This window comes from Siniperca chuatsi, linkage group LG3 (genome assembly GCF_020085105.1).
Source record: "Siniperca chuatsi isolate FFG_IHB_CAS linkage group LG3, ASM2008510v1, whole genome shotgun sequence".
NCBI lineage: Eukaryota > Metazoa > Chordata > Actinopteri > Centrarchiformes > Sinipercidae > Siniperca > Siniperca chuatsi.
Genome location: NC_058044.1, coordinates 33,259,755 through 33,278,294, shown reverse-complemented (window position 1 = coordinate 33,278,294; position 18,540 = coordinate 33,259,755). Strand labels below are relative to the sequence as shown.

Genomic DNA, 18,540 nt, shown 5'->3' with positions numbered 1-18,540 from the left:
CTGTGGAATGCTTTACAGAATGATTTAAAGGGTTGTATAAATATCTTTCAGCTCAAGAAAATGTATAAAGGAAGAATAATTAGACTATATGAAGTTCTCAGGTGATGTCTTTCCTTAGTTGATGGTGAATTATTGTATTGGTTGTTATAAATATATTGTGGGTAAATAGTCATTGCCCACAATGCCAATCTGTCAGAATTTATACAAATCATTTTACATTCTTAGTACTGCCAAAAGGGTGTAGCACTTGGCAATGAGCATTTTAAAAAGACTTCTGCTAGAAATGTAGGTTAACAACACCTGAAACCATAGTGACTTTGTCACCTGAGTGATTTTCAGCAGAAATAAAAACATACAGTATCATACATCATAAAAAATACAAAAATAACATAATAATTCGTAATCCCACATTTACCATTGTGGAAATACAAGAAAAATGCCTGATAATCATTGAATGCTGAGCAACCCCCCTCATCCCCTCTGACACACACACGCACACAGACACACACACACACACACACACTGCTGTCAGAGTCCTTCAGCGGAAACAGATTTTCCTCAAGAGCTGCCTTCCAAAAACACTTGACAAGAACACAAATTAGCAATCCATTCCTTTACTTGTTAATTTTTTCCCTTTTTTTACTGCTTGTTTTCTATTGATCGCAATCACTTGCCTGCACATGTTCAAATTACAGAGCGGGTTTTGTCTCTTTTTTTTCGCCAACTGTGAGAAGAATAGTCTAATCAACGCGAATCGGTGCTAATCTTCTCACTGTTTAAGGGGAGATTTAGAGAGAGAAGCAGAAAGAACAATTTCAACAAAACTGAAACAGGATAGATAGCGAATATATATTGAATAGGGAATAACTGAGAGGCAGATAGATAATGCTAAGCAGTGATCCAGTGAGAAACACAAAAGACACAGATGGAGAGACAGTGAGAAGGTTTTAGTGGAACCTACCAACTTGTTGAGTGATCTAGCAGTTGAATGGCACTGGTCTGCAGCCAAGTCGTGTCATTCCCTTCTGTGCTTCCAAAACTAAGGACAGAAAGACAAGGAAATGTATAAAATCAGAAACAGTAGCTTACCAGGCCTGACTGCAAGCATCAACCCTAAAACCACATTAACGGTCTTCCTGTATGCTTGTCTGTGTGCTTTGAATGACAGAGCAAATTGTTACTTTTCTGCATTCAGAGAGCAACATTTCATGTGAACCAAATCTTATTACTAAAAGTTAAGAGCAGACCAGACTTTTAAGGAAACACATTGTATGGTCTGGTCAGTGAGATACACCTCTGACACAGTATGATGGAGATTCTCCCTCAACTACAACTGATCATGTGTGTGTGTATATTATATATATTTGTTTTTGGCCTACCTTGATAATTATAATAAATTATAAAAAATGTATTTTCCCTCTATATACAGTGATGTTATTAGCACAGGTGTAGCAATAGACAAAGGGGCTATCATCACCATGATAAGATAAACATAAATAAATAATAGTAACACTTAGGGCTTTATCACAAGTCTTTTTACCTACATAATAAATTAAATGGTGACACTGGCGACCCATATGAGCATTATGACCCATCAGTTGAATGAAGACACACCAAACTATTTTGTTAAAGTTAGGGAAAGATCACCTTCATAGTTAAAAGAAACCAATGTAGACTATTTTTATAAAAAAAATAATTTAGTTTGCAAGAACACTAAATAAACACTGAGTAGAACACATGATCATCCTGGAGTTGAATTTGCTTGCTCAAGGCAAACTCAATAAAACATGGCCTGTGTTTTGAAAAATCTTTGAACCAATTTTCTTTGTCCCATTTCCTGATGAACAGATCAAAGAGTTGTTTTTCTAATCTTATTTGTTTCAACTCAAACAATTTGTCTGATCACTTCTGATAAAAATATATCAAGAAGCATTATGGGTGGAGGACAAGGAAATGTCAATAAAAAAAAAAAGGAAAGGAGGCTGAAATGTGTCCAGAGAAAAACTATTCCTGAATTCAGAAGTGGTCTGTGTCCAGTTTCCTTTTCGTAAGGTCACTAATAAATGTGTATGAATATTTAATTTTTTCATGAATTTCTATAATGTTTGAGTGTGAGAGCATTTCTATGTCTAGAGGAGTCTATGTCAAGGTTAAATACATGAGTAGATGGACATTGTGTCCACCTCTAAACTTTGACGTGGCCTAAGATTAATCATGTATCTCCACAGCATAAAGCGACCATTTTAGCACAATGATTAGTGTAATGCTGCACAGACCAACACGAGAAACAGGGTGTGGCTGGCAGATAGAGAAAGACACAGGAGATAAAGATATAGATCAGAGAGAGAGAGAGAGAGAGAGAGAGAGAGAGAGAGAGAGAGAGAGAGAGAGAGATAAAGCAACTAATATTTTTATAGTGATAAAATACTAACTCACAGCGGCAAAATGCTTGCATGTAGGAAAACACACATCACACACATTGGAGAGGTCCAACTCTTAGATTTGACATTGAGCTAATCAGATTTGAGGGAGGAAAGTGTTTGATAAACAAATTGCTGTCTCTTCACCCCCAGCCACTTCTATATTTCTCCCCCACTCTCTCACTAATCAGTAGAAGAGCTTTTAGAGTGCAGAGAGGGATTCATATTTACTCACTTATTCATGTCAACAGCCAAATCTACTCCATGATGATAAATAAACAACTATTTACCTCCTAACCACTCTTCACATGGGAAAGCCAACTCTTTCACAAAAGCCACAGAGCGTATTAGCAGCAGGGCACCATCAGCCAATTGAAAGGGATTGTGAAATAAATGCTGAATATTGTTAATATGCAAGTAACAACACATGCATGTTAGTAGGGTTCAAGAGTCTTTTGATATGAAACTGATGGATATTTCTGTATTAAAGATTACAGAAAAAAAGTTTGTGTCAAATGAGGATCTGAGACTGCAATGAAACCAAGCAGCTAGACCATGATCAATATAAGTAACAAATGATCAACAACTTAAGTCCCTGAACATATGAACATGTAAATATGCTGGTCATTATTTATTTGAAAAAGACCTGAAGTTTGATAAACCAGTCATCAGACTAGACCTAGTGTAGGCCTGCGACACTTCCTACATGGCTCGAGTTGAACGCAGTCACATTAACAAAGAGGCACAGTTAAAAACAAATGTTGTAGAGAGAGACACACATCAGGTGGGCTTGTTTTTAAAAATGTATTTACACTGCATATTTTTCCCCCTGGCACTGCCAGGCAAAAGACGAGAAAAAAACCCTCAGAAAAAGAATTTTTAACTTAGATTGCCAACTGCTTACAAGATGAAAATCCAGCAAAAAACTTACATACAGCATGTGAGCAAATCAAACTAGGAGGATAAAGAGTCATTCATCTACACTCATCAACACTCTTTTTTTGGGTATCATTATTTTGCAATTCACTGCTGTCATCATAAAACTCTACTGCAATATACAGCAACATATAGATGTTCATGTCTGAAGGGGGCTTTAAAGACTGTCCCAGCATCCACTGTGGCAAAAGGCAGTGACACACACAAGCAAATGCATTCACACTCACATACCTACAGAGTTTCCAGTTCACCATGAGCTGACTGTCTTTGGTCTGTTATATATCTTATCTTGAGTCACAATTAATCACAGTACTTCACATAAGCATACAAACATGTAGTGCGTCAAATATCAGTCAAATATCAAGATGAAGATCAAGATATCAAGATATACTTTAATTTACCTCATGGGGAAATTTGTTTGGAGTATGCACCAATTGACATTTACCATTAATACAATAAAATAATAATAATAATAGAGATTTAATGATAATGAAAATGATAGGAGGAGAGAAGGTTCAAAGAGCATTTGGTTGGCACTGCAGTGTTTGCAGTGATAAATAAGACACGTCAGCCTGTCACCTCTCAAGCTCTTTAACATATGACACCTGCATCACCTTACAGCTCGCCTACACTGCAGCCAAAATATAAGTCCATCTGTCTATCAATTGAGCTAACATACTGGCATACATTATTACTCAACTATCTGACAGCAGTTCAGTGCTGTCAAGCAAGTCAAGCTTTCCAGTCTATATACAGTTTATATTGTTCCAATATATATAGTTAATCCTTTCCAATATATATACTTAATCCCACTTAAGGGAAATATTAATGCTACCGCATACAATGATATTTTAGAATAAAGTCTTTCCAAATTTGTAGAAACAGTGTTGTTTGTTTCAACATGGAAATGCCCCCATGCACAAAGCCAGGTCTATAAAAAAATTGTTCTCCCAGTTTGGTGTGGAAGAACTGGACTGGCCTGTAACCATATCTAACATATTTTGGATGAACTGGAATGCTGACTGCAAGCCAGCTGCTTATCGCCCAACATCAGTGGCTGACCTCACTAATGTTCTTGTGGCTGAATGGAGAAAATCCCTGCTGTCAGGTTCCAATATTTGGTGGAAAGCCTGAAACCCGGAGAGTGGAAGCTGTCATAGCAGTAGTTTAACGCCCATGATTTTGGAATGACAACATTCATATACAGCTGTAATGTCCACATACCAATGATACATACTGATGAACCATTGCTGCTCTCGACTACTATATACTATAGCTAGCTACTGTATATACTGTATACCTTGGTATAATGTCAGGGTGGTGTTAACATAAAGAAAACCTCATGTGACATTTGTTGATTTATTTTGACTTCAATAAAAATCAAATCAAAAACTCAACACTCAAAACTAGTCCAATTTAATTTTTTGTGGATTAACACTAGAACGGCCACGACAGTCATTTTGACTGTTTTGAAATTTATATGTGCAATAACTTTGTTGAATAAAAAAATACAATCCTGCTGGTACGTGACTTTTCCTAAAAGTGTCTGTATTTTTACAATAGGTTTCATATAAATTACACAAAAGGCAAAGAAAATATGATCATTTTGACCTATTTTAGCCATACATAGTCATATTGACTGCACAGAATTTCACGTTATTCTATTGTTCGCGCGGTTTGTTATACAAATAGGAACTATTGTCAAAGAAACGTTGCTAGCATTCTCGAGTGCTTTTAGCATATGCTAATTTGCTTACAAATACAAATTATTAGACTCAATTGGCTATCAGTACAATAATTTAAGAAATTGAATAATTGCCTAGGTTGGAGTTCATAAGGAGCCTTTAGAAAATGTCTGAAATGAATGAAAGAATGAAGAGAAAGATGACTGATGCCATGGCATTGGAGATGCTTCAGAACTTGGACAGCGATGACTCTAATGCAGGGGATCTATTGGAGGTGGAAAATGACAGCAACCTTTCCTGGGTGCAAGAAAACACTTCATCCTCATCAGAGAGTGATTCAGAGTCCATACCGAGGAAAAAGAGGCGGCTACTTTCATCGGAGACTAGGTGTCCAGATGTTCCGTTCACGGCTGACGTTCCAGGTGAGCTTGGCTGCCCTGTGCTCCGCTACGCACCGCAATCTTGTCTTGTGCTACCCTGCGCCAGTTATAGCCTGGGCATTTCGCTAGTTATTATTATTGTCATTATGCTATTATTATTAGGTTATTGTTGTTGTCCTAGGCCTTCCCAAACCAGGCCAAGAAGACCAGCCTGGTTGGCACCCTGGAGAAAACGAAGCGTGAGTTGCCCCCCTCTGCAAAAGAGCAAGCAGAGCTGTTCAGCACAAAGGTGCTAAAATGTGCAGATGCGACGCTCACCATCTACCAGGGAAAGCCGAGGAAGAATGTGTGCATTCTGACCCCCGTGCACACAAGCGTGGGCATTACCGATGGGCCGAAGGCTGTTTTCTATAACATCCTCGATCCGGACTGAAATGAATGCCCACATCCTCTTCAAGGAGTGCACCAGCAGCAAGATAGCTCGGAGGAAGTTCATGCAGCAACTGGCAGAGGAGCTGAAAGCGGAGTTCATGGAGGGAAAGGGGGCAGCATGGCAGTTGGCACAAGGTCCCAGTTAGAAGCAGAAGCAACCACCGCAGCAGACACCAAAACGGAGGCAGTGCTAGGTTTGGAGAAGCTGCAAACAAAATAAAACACACGACACCTGCTGCAAATGCCACAAACCCGTGTGTGGAAATTGTGCACAGAGAACAGAGGTCACTTGCATTGACTGTGAAGCTTAAATAGCCAAGCACGCTATTGATGTAATTAGTTAATATAAAATTAGTAGCCTAATTGTTTTATGGTTCTATACTTCGTTCCTGGCTCTTTTTTTAACGTTAGATTTTTTCGATTCCAGCTTTTCCGATTATTTTCTGTGTTATGAATGTGTTATAAATGTTAAAGTAATTTTTTCAGAATCAAATAGATCCTTTTAATTGTTATTATATTGCTCTGAGTTATGCTGAATAAATACGGAAAAATACCGGTGTGAATTTAGCTTACGGTTTACTATATGCGATGATGTGAATATTGATAAATGTATAATTAAACTTTTTTAAATTTACATTTTGGTGTTATTTGTTTTTTTTTATTTATCCTAACACATCAAATGCATTAATCTCCCATTTAGGTATTTATCACTAGAGAATACAGAGTTTGGAATCTAGCGGCCAAAATGACCGCATACGGCAATTCTAGTAGTTGTGGAATTCTGGCACTTCTAGTGTTAATAGAGTGTAAAGTAGCATGCATTTCTGTTTCCCCATTCCACAAGTATGACATTGTGTGAAGATTTATCCTTTTATCACTTGTTATTTAGCATCAACGTTCAAATAGTTCATTTTGGAAAAAAACTCAAACACAACTTACCCAAATTCAAGTGTACATGTACAACCAACTATACAACCAAGACAATGTCTGTGTGTCAGTTTCGTAGAAAAGGTTTCAGTCGTAGTCATCTGGACACTGTTTTCAGAATCAAGACGTTTCGGCTCCCATCCGGAAGTCATTCTCAATTGTGAAAAAATGGGACGGGAACTGGAAATTTAAGCTACTCTGAGTTACATAAGCCCTGCCCTCAGGAGGGAATCTGCCTGAGTATCTGTTAATAGCTAGTTTCACCTGAAACTGACCTAATAGTTTCCAAGATGGCCCAGTAATCAGTAATCAGGCCTATTGTTCTCTGGCTGCATCTACTTCATCACTGTTAAGTGCCTGATTAGCATGTGATAGGCGTGACCAAGGTGTTAATACACTGTGATAGACTTTGGGCATATTTAATGTGCCCATCCGTCCATTTTTTTCACAATTGAGAATGACTTCCGGATGGGAGCCGAAACGTCTTGATTCTGAAAACAGTGTCCAGATGACTACGACTGAAACCTTTTCTACGATAGAACACTCCTGGACGAATGAGGGACTACACCGTCCTGTGTGTCAGTTTATTCAATTGTTGTTTACTCAATTGTTTGAATGTTTATTTACATCTCTCTGTCAGTAAATCCATTCATCTGTTTATCTGTGTATCTCTCTTACCTAGACATTTTTTTCACTCTGCCAAGAATGGAGGATAACATTCTGTTCGTAGGAGGGCTGGCTGAACCGCGCTGTTCCTTTTCCATATTTATGACTGAGAGGTGTGCAAGGAATTGCTTTCACACCACCACCCACTTAATGTCTTCCTCTTCCTCTTCATCTTCCAACTATCTATCTATCTATCTGTCCATCCTTCTATAGTACCTGTTGATTAGTCAGTTTTTCCACTATGAAACAATTCACTGTCATACAGCAATTTCAAACAGCATCCCACCTTGTTCTTCCATTTCTTTCATAACCTGACAGTTCAGTTTTTATCTACAATCTAGCATCCACAGCAATCCATCCAAGTGAAATTTTCCCTTCTGTGTGCATTACATCAATTTGTCTTTATCTCCATGGCTGATACTCAGTGAGTCGTAAAGCAGTCTGTAAGGAAGGAAATATGTGTGCTCAGTGTCCCAGTGTACTAGACGCTAAAAACATGCAACTCTTTGAAAGCTGATACAACCTCCAGTAAAGTCACATCAGTAGCAATGGTCATTTGTTCAAACACTTAAAATGACTTATGCTTGTGACATGCAACCTCTTGCTGCTGTGACAATAATTACTCTCCTCTAAGTAGCAATGATGGAAACAGTGTGACATTTTTATAATGTGTGGAGTGGTGGATCGTTGCATCAACAAAGTGTGTGACACAGGAGCCCACAATTCATGTCCTGTCTTGTACAAATGGATATCTGTTTCTTTTAACCATAACAGTGATATCTTAATGTTAACCACGATCACAATCTTCCTTAGTTTTGGTTGCCTAAAGTTAATCAGAACATGCTCATATAAGTTGGTCAAATGGGTTGGTTTTGTAATACACTGACTAGTGAACTATTTTGTTTTTAATATGAGGACTTGTTGAAAAGTATCTAACTTACTGTACTTTCAATTCCATTCAGCTTCATAGCAGTTTTACAGTACTTACAATGTGCCCAAAGTAATTTAATTTTGAATACTGTGTTTTAAATGTGATATCTATACCTGATGGAAACATAATGTTAAAACATTGCAGCACTACAGTGTACAGTAAGTGGGCACCATTCTCTGTAATTGTTTTTGCCTTTTTGCCTGATAAAATACTGACATATGCACTGTGTTGTAGCTTAAATGTGATAGGGACTTTAAGATGTACTGTATATGAACATCTCGGTTAGAATGTTGCTTTATTCTAGAGAACAATTGATGATCTGGGATATTTTATATGCATATAAACATGGTTATTAAAAAGTTTGGTTTTCGCTCTTGATTGGCTTGAGGGTTAATGACCAATCAAAGGAGAAGGAAAACAAACAAGAACACACCCTACACATAATCAAAGCGAGTGATGGCTATGAAAAGCAAAACACACTCTTTACATAATAAGATGGCAAGATGAAACACATTGTCTTCTCAATCAAATACAACAGACAAACAGTAAAGTTATAATTATGCCATTTAACCCTTTGATGACTATCGTCTCTTGTATGAGATATCAGCTCACTAGCCTTTGCTGCATTCAGACTCACACAGTACATGAGATTCAAGAGCGCCAAGAAAATGGTAAATAATGCATCAAGTCAGGGGAGGATTGGGACTGCACCAGCTGCCCTGGAGGCTACAGAATTTCCTTTGAAAAAATATGCCTATAATGTGAGCATGTAAGATACAGAAGCTTATGATACAGAAAGAGAGAAAGCGATAATGTTGGGTAATTGTTGGATAAATAAAATCTGACATTGTCAAAAAATAAGAAAAGTTAGTACACTTTCTCTTATCATTGCAAAGCACACCACTTATTAAAAATGGGTAGGGGTGGTGTACTCGCAAAAAAAAAAAGCCCATGTTTGTGGTAAGATTGGGGTTGGGGGGGTCATGGGTGAAATGGAGTCTAAAATGATGGCTTTACAGTATGTCTGCATTTGAAAATGGTGGGCGTCTGAAGTTATGCCTGAGTTGGCAAGTTCATTCGACCAGAATGACAGTAATGAATATAGGGACAAGGAACCAGCAGCTGAGCATAGGCTGCAGACTAGAGCATATCTCTGGAGGCCATAATTAAGACCAGATGAATCTAGAAATATAGACAAGTCAAGTGGCAATGTGCTCAATGAGCTGTAAATCCAGAAAAGCCATTAAAGGTTCCCTGTTAAGTTTTTGACCACAATTAACACTATGGAGCGATATTTTTATGGGGACACACGCACAAGCATGCAGGTGACGCAATAAACATTCCAACTAATGGTTTCACACTATTCCAGTGATGCAACAGCTTTGCAAATGCTTAATGAGGAAGGAAAGGCATTCAACAGAACGCAATTTGGTGAGTAACACTGAATGTAAACAGAAACTGTTTTTTTACAGGAAAACTCCATGGGGCACCTTTAAGTATCAGGAAAGCCATCAAGTGTTCCAGGATGGTCAGGAAGCTGAATGGAAATGAGAAGACCTGGAGCTGGAGCTTCACAAAATCCTTGATGAGTTACAATCTAATACGACAGATATTGAAGAGCGAGTTTAATGTAAGCCACACAGGAAAGTCGTTCGTTGGAGATCATACCAAGGTTTTTGGCAAATGTGTAACAATGGTCGATGTACATTGAGTGATGACACAGATGACACGATTTTGTAGGTAAGATCATCTCAGTCCTTTCTAGACTGAGGCTGTTGAGTGTTGAGAATACATACACAGGAAAATGTATGATTGGCATTTTACTCATACCAATAGTGAAACAAAGCTGTTGCGGCAGGAAAAGTACAAATATTCAAAATAGGTAAAATAAAAGCAACGTAGCAAAACTTGTGTAAACTATGCTACTACTGACATGTTCAAGGAGAAATCGAGGCAAAACACTAAAACAACCAAACAGCTGTTCCAAAAACAGCTATTTTGTTGGCAATTTAACTTGCCTGCATGTTGATAATGTCATGTCACATCAACATATCTCCAATGCAGTACTTTGAAGTTTGATTGCAGAATATTTTTTCAGTTATCTGGTGTACTTGGTACCAGAACACCTTAGGCCAAAGATTGATGATTGATTTTGTGGTCGTATCATCAGATCTGTGCACCCAGGTGAAGAGAGGGGCAGAGGCAGAGTTTTAAGACTCAGGGGAAGACTCACCCATACCCCTGACAGAGGTCTCTATTTCTGCAGCTTAATGTTCTGCTTGTTCAATGGGTGTTTGATAAATTGCTTGTACTGTCTCCCTTACTAATGGATTTTGTTGCACTATATTTTACTCAATTTGACCACGCCAATGCTCATTATCCATAAGTTTGTTTTATTCTCTCCACTGTGGCCACTGTGGCCTCTCTGCTCTGAAGTCACTCTGCTGCTTGTTCACTTTGTCTCTACTTTCAAATTTTTTGTGTGTGACTGTGTCTGGTCAGTGGAGGACTACATGGAAGTTATGAGTATTTCCGTCTCTCCAAATTCCTCTTCCTCTGTCTCTCTGTTTGTCTCTCAGTCTTCTTCAAAGTGACATCTCCTCGTGTAAAATAGATTGATAATAGACGGGTGATTGTAACAAACTATAAAAAAAAAAACCTATGCTGTAATTGTTGAGCAATAATTTTGGACTTGATTTGAAACGGTTGGTGTGTACACGTGTGTGCGCACGTGTGCGTGCATGCATACTCGACACACATTGAAAGCATTAAGTAAGGGATAATGCCCACGGAGGCAACCGTCTGATGTGTCTAGCCTCCCTGTCGTCCATTAACTCTAATGATTATGGACACCTCGAAGGGCATTATCCCGCTTATACCATTGTTTTGCAATCAAAATCTAAAGTGTTTCACAAGTTATAACTCAGTTTCCCTGGTAACACCTGAGGGTTTGACTAATACCTGGACCAATCATCATCATCCCATAAGGTTCTTATGCAATGGAAATGCTGTTCACTACTCAAGTAAATAGGACTAACCTTAGTCTGCTCAGCTCATAGAATCACTTTCGGGGACATTACAATGACTTTCATTCCCTGGAGACTTACCCTAACCCTAACCTTAACCTAAACATAACCCTACCCTAACCTTAAACCAAGTCTTCACCCTAAAATTTAATGATTTAGGTTAACCCCATAAAGAAGGCGAGTCCCCACAATGTCCCTGTGTAAAGAGATATATGTCACCACAACATTAGTAATACCACCCACACACACACACATACAGTAAGCATACACATATCTACACACATGTATGCATATTCCAAAATCCATGCACCAACTCACATACACTCAATCTCTGTGGAGAGAGAGGTGACTGTGTAATGGCGTCAAAGCAACGGTTGCGGATGACCTCACATGATCCTTGAGGTTGTCATGGCAGCATCAGCCTTGTTCCCACAACGCCACCACACTGTTCTATTACTGATCAACATAATTTATTTATTAAACCTTCACTTTACATGCTTGCTGTTTGTGTGAGAGAGCTTTTGTCTCTCAAAAAACAGCAATTATGTGGATATTTTTGCAAAGATTGTGCGTACTTGTGTGTGTCTATTACATGTGTAAGGCTGTGTACCTGCATGCAAAAGCTTGCAGCTATTTAAAAAGCTGAAACCAGGCTATGATTCCTGTGGGATGGATTCATAGAGAGGTAAATAGATAGGTAAGGAGGGAGGGAGGTGAGTAGTGGAATTAAATTATTTCTATCTTTGTAATTTATGCACTCTGGAGCCTGATAGGGACACTTTACTCTGGGCAATAAGATTAAGAGTTGAGAAGTTAAGACCTTAACAAGTGATCAGTGCTGGAAGGTTTGCAGGTAGGAATCCATGTGAGTCAAGCTGGTTGTTTAGCTTTGATAACGATAGATATTTTGATAAAGCGACATTTACTCTAAAATACAGGTTGTTCACATAGTTTTATCAGACATCCTTGCTCAAAGGCTTTTCCACCATGACAAGAATATAGCTTTGGGAGAAACCATGTTTTCACTTTATTTGAAAATACAGGGTAAACATTTTGATTCAGGGGAAACATTTTGACAATGTTCCACTGGTTCTGTCATAGTACAAATACATTACTGTAGATATTACAGGCCTGGAATTAAGTAAGTTTTAGGGCAAGGCCACTTTGTCCTTTGATAAGTACAAATTTATTGGGGCATTGTGGCCAAAATGTAGGGCACCAAGGCCAAAACCAATGGTGCAGTAACAATCAGTGATAATTACATTGTATGAAGACAAAACAGGATACAATTAGGAGTCATTGTATTGAAACACAGCATTGCGTTCATTTAAACTGTACACTTAATGTTTGACTTTTCCACAAAATGCAGTCTGATAGACTTTTTAAAATCTGAACAATTCATTATAATAATTGCTGTTGTTATATTTTAATGATAAAATAAAGTCTATAAATAGGCTAAGGATGATCAAAATTAATCTGAACAAGTTTCAACACCCATGCAGCTATTAGCATTTGAGTCTGAGATCCTATGATATCGAATGGTTGTCCGTCCTTGTCTGTGTCTGTGTTCGCCCTGCGACGAGTTGGCCACTGTCCAGGGTGTGCCCTGCCTAAGGCCCGAAGTCACTGGGATAGGCTCCAGTCACCCGCGACCCCCTAACGGGGACCAAGCGGTAGAAAATGGATGGATGGATGGATCCTATGATATCAGACTCAAATGCTGTGCTTAGCTGTGCAATTTAGTGGGAGAAGACCGTGGGACAGTCTTGTTGTGCTGTTTGTACTATCACATAACATTTATTGTTAGCTAATGTTAGCTGTTAATGTTTATTGTTTATGTTAACACAGCTATATCTGAGGGAGGGGATAAATCTCAGGCTACTGTGTGTGTAAAGGACTTTATACCATTATACCTGAGATATTATATGCTGTGCATGTGTGTGTGAAGTGAGTCTGTGTGCGATAACCTTGTGTGTGTGAGCTCCCTGTCACTATCTTAGGCTGCACTCTGAAGGAAAGCATCTGGTTTCAGCATCTGAGCACACACACACAGATTGGACGTGTGTTTGATAGTCAGTGAGCAGACACCAAGAAGGTTATCTGTGATCAGAGCCTGCAGTTACCAGCACACATGCACACATACACGCACACAATACAGAGACAAGCACAGACAAAGACAGGAGTGCACTTTTACGGATTAAGTCTCTATTATCTATGTAATGATACACATATAGTGTCCCACAAAGTTCAATTATATTGGTAATAAAGGTTTGTAATTTGATGATACATGGGTCTGATATTGATCTTTTATTAAAACAAAATCTGGTCCAGGGCTCCATACTATAACATTTCATTGTCACAGAATGATAAAAACACAATGTTTGAGAGTACATAAACTGCTTTAAGACTGCGAGGGACTATAATGAGCTGTGCTTTGACTTAGCGCTTATTGACTGTTAAGTGTTCATTTATTTGTGGGACTTTAACTGAACTTTTATTAGAAGACCGCAGGCTCTTTTGTTCTGTAAACAAAGGAGAGCCATTGAACTCAGTCTCCCACAATCCTCCAGGTATTCACACATAGGAAGGAATAGAAATACTAAGCAAATCAAAATATAATACACTATAATACAGGTAAGATAAATTAAGTACAAAGTGGATATAAGTATAAAAGCTAAAATAAGTGTAAGTACCAAAGTGGATTTACAGGTTGATAAGTATGTACGGTATAATACAATGTAATAATATAAGTAATAAGTAATAGTGCAATAATGAGTACAGTCAAGTTAAGTGTAGCTTATTAAGATGATTATGTCCACATGGCCAGCTAACAAGGAGGACTCCAAAGCAACCTTCTTTCCCTCCATGAACTGGTAACGTAACTGGGCATTACATAGCTTCACATAGCTTAACAGTGTACTTGGCAATGCACAGTGTTACTTTTTTGAATGTATATGTATTTATTTGGTTCATTGAGTTTTATTGTTGTGATGTGTTTTCACTGTTGATGTTAGTGATGTTTCACACAGACACAGGGTCTTGCATGCAACTAACTATCTTCGTTTCTAACCTGGCACCCTTTATCCTACATAGTTCACACGTACATTTCAATTTGGCCCTTTAACAGAGCCACACTCTTTAACATACATGGCCTTGCCACCATTTTGAATTTGCTTTCTTTTGTCTGATGCCATTTTGGACCCAAGCAGCCACTTTGCATCACACACACACCTTTTGTTCTTTAGCTTAGTCAATTTAGAGTTATACTTCATACTGTGTGTTATGCTTCGTTTATCTTTCAATAAATGCTTGTGTATACATATGCTGGTTTCTTTGATGGTGCACAAGAGTGAATCATTTGCCAACCTCTTCTATGTTGAACTCCAAATCTTTCAACCTACTAGCTATTAATAGTCACTTTGGTTATAGTTATTAATTTAATTATCACTCAGCGTTCCAAATTTAGTTTAATTGATTCAGTCTCATAAAACTTAACTTTCCCTTGTTTAAGGGTGGTGTCCCCTGAGGACTTTATTCATTAAAGTTATTATTTATGATTATCTTTGATATTTCTGATGATTCCAAATTTAATTGATTGCACCTACACAATTTGGTGCCCCTTTAACCATTGTTAATCCCAACATAAGATGATGATGTAAGATTTAAGTGGCTGTTTGATATAAGCAGTATCTAAGGACAGTGGGGATTTTATGAATTTGGTTAAGTTTGATTGGACAGAAATTTTGTCACTATCATGATGCTGACAGCTTCCAACACTCACCTCCTCATTCCTTCAATCTTCAACACCTTCCTTCAGTCCTCATCTGGTTGTCAGTTGAGGTTAGTTGGCAGTGGGCAGTTGGCATTGTGGATGCCAAATATTTTCATACAGAATTAAATTCACTGCTAATGTAAAAAGTTTATTTTACATTTGGACAGGTCCATTCTGACACATTATGAAAACTTCACAATGTGTCAGGATGACTGTGGGATGTGTCTGTAAAGTCAATTATCATATGAAGCAGCATTACAGTGGATGCATAATTTTATATTAGAAAATGTGTTTGTTTCCTTTTTTGTAGTAATATTAGAAATCTACAATATGGGATTCTGATTTAGAAGCTAAACTATATAATTAGACACGTGTAGCCTTTTGTCTAAGCTGTAAGCATATAGCTGATATTATCTTGTGATAATGTTTCTGCATAAAATAGTGTATATCAAGTGTAAAGTCAGGCTTCTTTCTCTCAGTTTGTTCAGTATAGCCCAAGGGAAGCTAATAAAAATGTGGTTACACAGATATTTGACAGCATTCAGGGAGAACGTAAGCTTAATGTTGGCATCCAGCATCCATTTGCATTCACTCTTTTATTTCATTTGCTTGGTGCATTTTAAACAAAATAATTCCAAAATGTCATTTTTTTTAATAGATCATTAAATTGAAAATATTTCAACTGTAGCTATGGTAGGAATAATCTGATTGGTTATAAACACATTTACATTACATAGGGCATTTTTTCTCTATAACATTTCAATACACGTTTTAAGGTTTTAGATTTATATTAGCATAGTTTTTATATTTCACTGAGTTTCTATCCACCCAAAATGTAGCTTTTAGCTTTGGCATTTAAGCTTATCACTTTCAAGAGAGAGCATGTGATCCATTGCCAGCTGGGTTGTGGAAATACTTTTTTATCTGGTTATTGAAATGCAGTGGGAAAAGAATTCAACCGTTTTGATGGTGTCCAAACTCATCATTGGTTTGGTTCATGTGAAGTGCTATACTATGTAAAAAAAAGGAAAAAAACTATCTTAGAATTGAAAAATGTTTGTCAGCAATTATAAAGAACTGTATACAGTATGTCTGTGTGACTTGCTCTCTCTGCACCAACTCCCCTCTACTCAGTGTGTCTTTGGGGCATTAACTCTGTCTTAAAAGCGTGGGTTGTGTCATTGAACACTTCTTAGCTTGGCTTTGATGAGGAAACACCTGACTTCAACACATGACTTTCTGTCACCTCTGCAAGACTCTCTGCTCCTTTGTCCGTCTGCAACTGCCTTTGACTCCCTTAGCCTCTTTTTCTTCCATGTGAATCTCATTACACACTGCACTGTACTGTATCTCTCCATCTGTCATACTGTCCCCATGGCCTTCTTTTGGTCTTATTTGATTTTTCTCTTGTTATCTTTCATTCTGTCTATCCATGTGAACCACAGTGTAATGATTCAAGGATACAAACAATATGTAGTGAAATGTGGCATGCTCCACCGATTTGGCATTGCACTCCTATAACGCTGTCGGGCTAACGATCGACAGAGTATTGCTACCACCATGACAAAACAATATTTGCTCAGTTTCTCATTATTTAAAACTTTCTTGTATTAACAAGATTCTTTTCACATTTAAATTTTATCTAGATTACTAGAAATCAAATTATTTAATATTTACAAGAAACTTCCGTGTTATAACAACATATCACTTTATCCTGTTAATAAACTTATTATCTCACAAAATCAAGGTATCATGTGTTTTTATGTATTAGTGTATTAGGCTATGACTGTGGGTAGATTTCATATTGTTCTGTTAGCCTTGCATAATTATTATGTCTGGATTTGATGTCAGATCAGTGATGGTCAGGAACCAGGCTGTGACTCGGTACCAATCCGTGCAGTGGTGGCTACTGGACTTCATACATTATCTGACAAGACTGGACATAGCCTACCTTCAGACCTTCTGCCACCTCCTGACCGAACACAAGCCCAGATGGCTTGACATTTATGACGTGACTCAAAACTGGTCCATGCAGTGGTGGCTTAATAATATTATTAATAATATTAAATATTATTAAAAAATACATTATAAATTACCTGTAGGTGAGAATGTGAGTGTGATTGTCTGTCTGTCTGTATGTATCTATGTGTTAGCCCTGTGAAAAGACTGGTGACCAGTCCAGTACCCCGCCTGTCACTCTCTGCAAGCTGGGATGAGACTCATCTGCCCGTGCATACAGAGGACAGAGTTCACCTTCCTGATGGCCTGGGGAAATAAGCTTTTTCTTAGTTTCTCTGGGTTGGACTACAATTGCCACTAACAACCACAGTATGACCCTCACTGTCTAACAGTGCCACAACTTCACTGCCCACTGCTTAGATTGTGAGCTCTTAGCACTCCATTGTTAATGAATAAGAATTTCTTTGTTTATTGTTTTTTGTTTACACAGTCCTCTTTCTGAACACAGCCTCATGTGATAAAACAATAGCGAAACTGTAGGGTTAAAGACGAAGACACGTAGAGGCAGAAGTGGAAGGTAATAATACATTACTGTATTTTGTTCATGTCCTTGCACTTCTTTTAGCATAATCTACTGAAGTAGAATTCTTTTAAGTTTTGTACTCAACTACTGTACTTTTAGAAAGGCAAAAATTACAGAGCAGCCTTCAGTTTTGATGTTCAATCAAAAGGATATTCATTTAATGTATTCTTTGAAACTTTTTCATTAGGAGAATCACAAGACGCTCATAAGATTACTTTTGACAACATCACTAAGCTACAGAGGGAGAGGGTGGGCGTGGGCTGTCCTTGGCTGAAAAATTCCTAGTTGCCTGATTTTCTTTCTACTTATCTGTTGGTTCAATCGAAAATTCAGTCAAATTGTTTCTCCAGTTTTATGGTCAGGGTTGAAGGGGAAATAAAAGACAGACTAAAAGAGTGAGAAAGAAAGACACAATCAAAGGTGATGAGATTGAAGATGTTAATCTCTAATGACAAATTACAACCCTGACACACAGCTTGCAAGTCAGCACACTGCTTTGAAGCTCTATGTGATTTAGGAAGTGCGTTTAGGTGCGTGTGACAGGGCCTGAGACTAATTAGTTCATGATAACACAAGACTCGAGTGAAGTATTTGGCCCACCATATAAAAAAAACTACCTGCAAAGAGTCATTTTTAACAGTTAACACATTTAATACAACATAGATATATCTTCCTCCTCATACAGGAGAATTTCATCTAGAGTGTTAAAACGTACTATATGAATGACATAATTTTATGTAGTACTAACATAAAGCAAATACATGTAGGAGGACTTTTACTACCTCTCCTACTGTATACTCACTGTGCACATGGCTGGTGCAGC

General features: G+C 37.9%; 1 protein-coding gene across 10 annotated transcripts in view; it reads right to left on the bottom strand.

Moving 5' to 3' along the window:
* LOC122870684 (teneurin-3) overlaps positions 1-18,540 on the bottom strand; it is a 422,149-nt gene that overhangs the window by 358,762 nt on the left and 44,847 nt on the right. For all 10 annotated transcript variants that reach the window (XM_044185050.1, XM_044185062.1, XM_044185096.1 and 7 more), the window contains exon 2: positions 962-1,039. The gene's annotated coding sequence lies outside the window, so the exon portion shown is untranslated. The remainder of the gene's footprint in view (positions 1-961; positions 1,040-18,540) is intronic.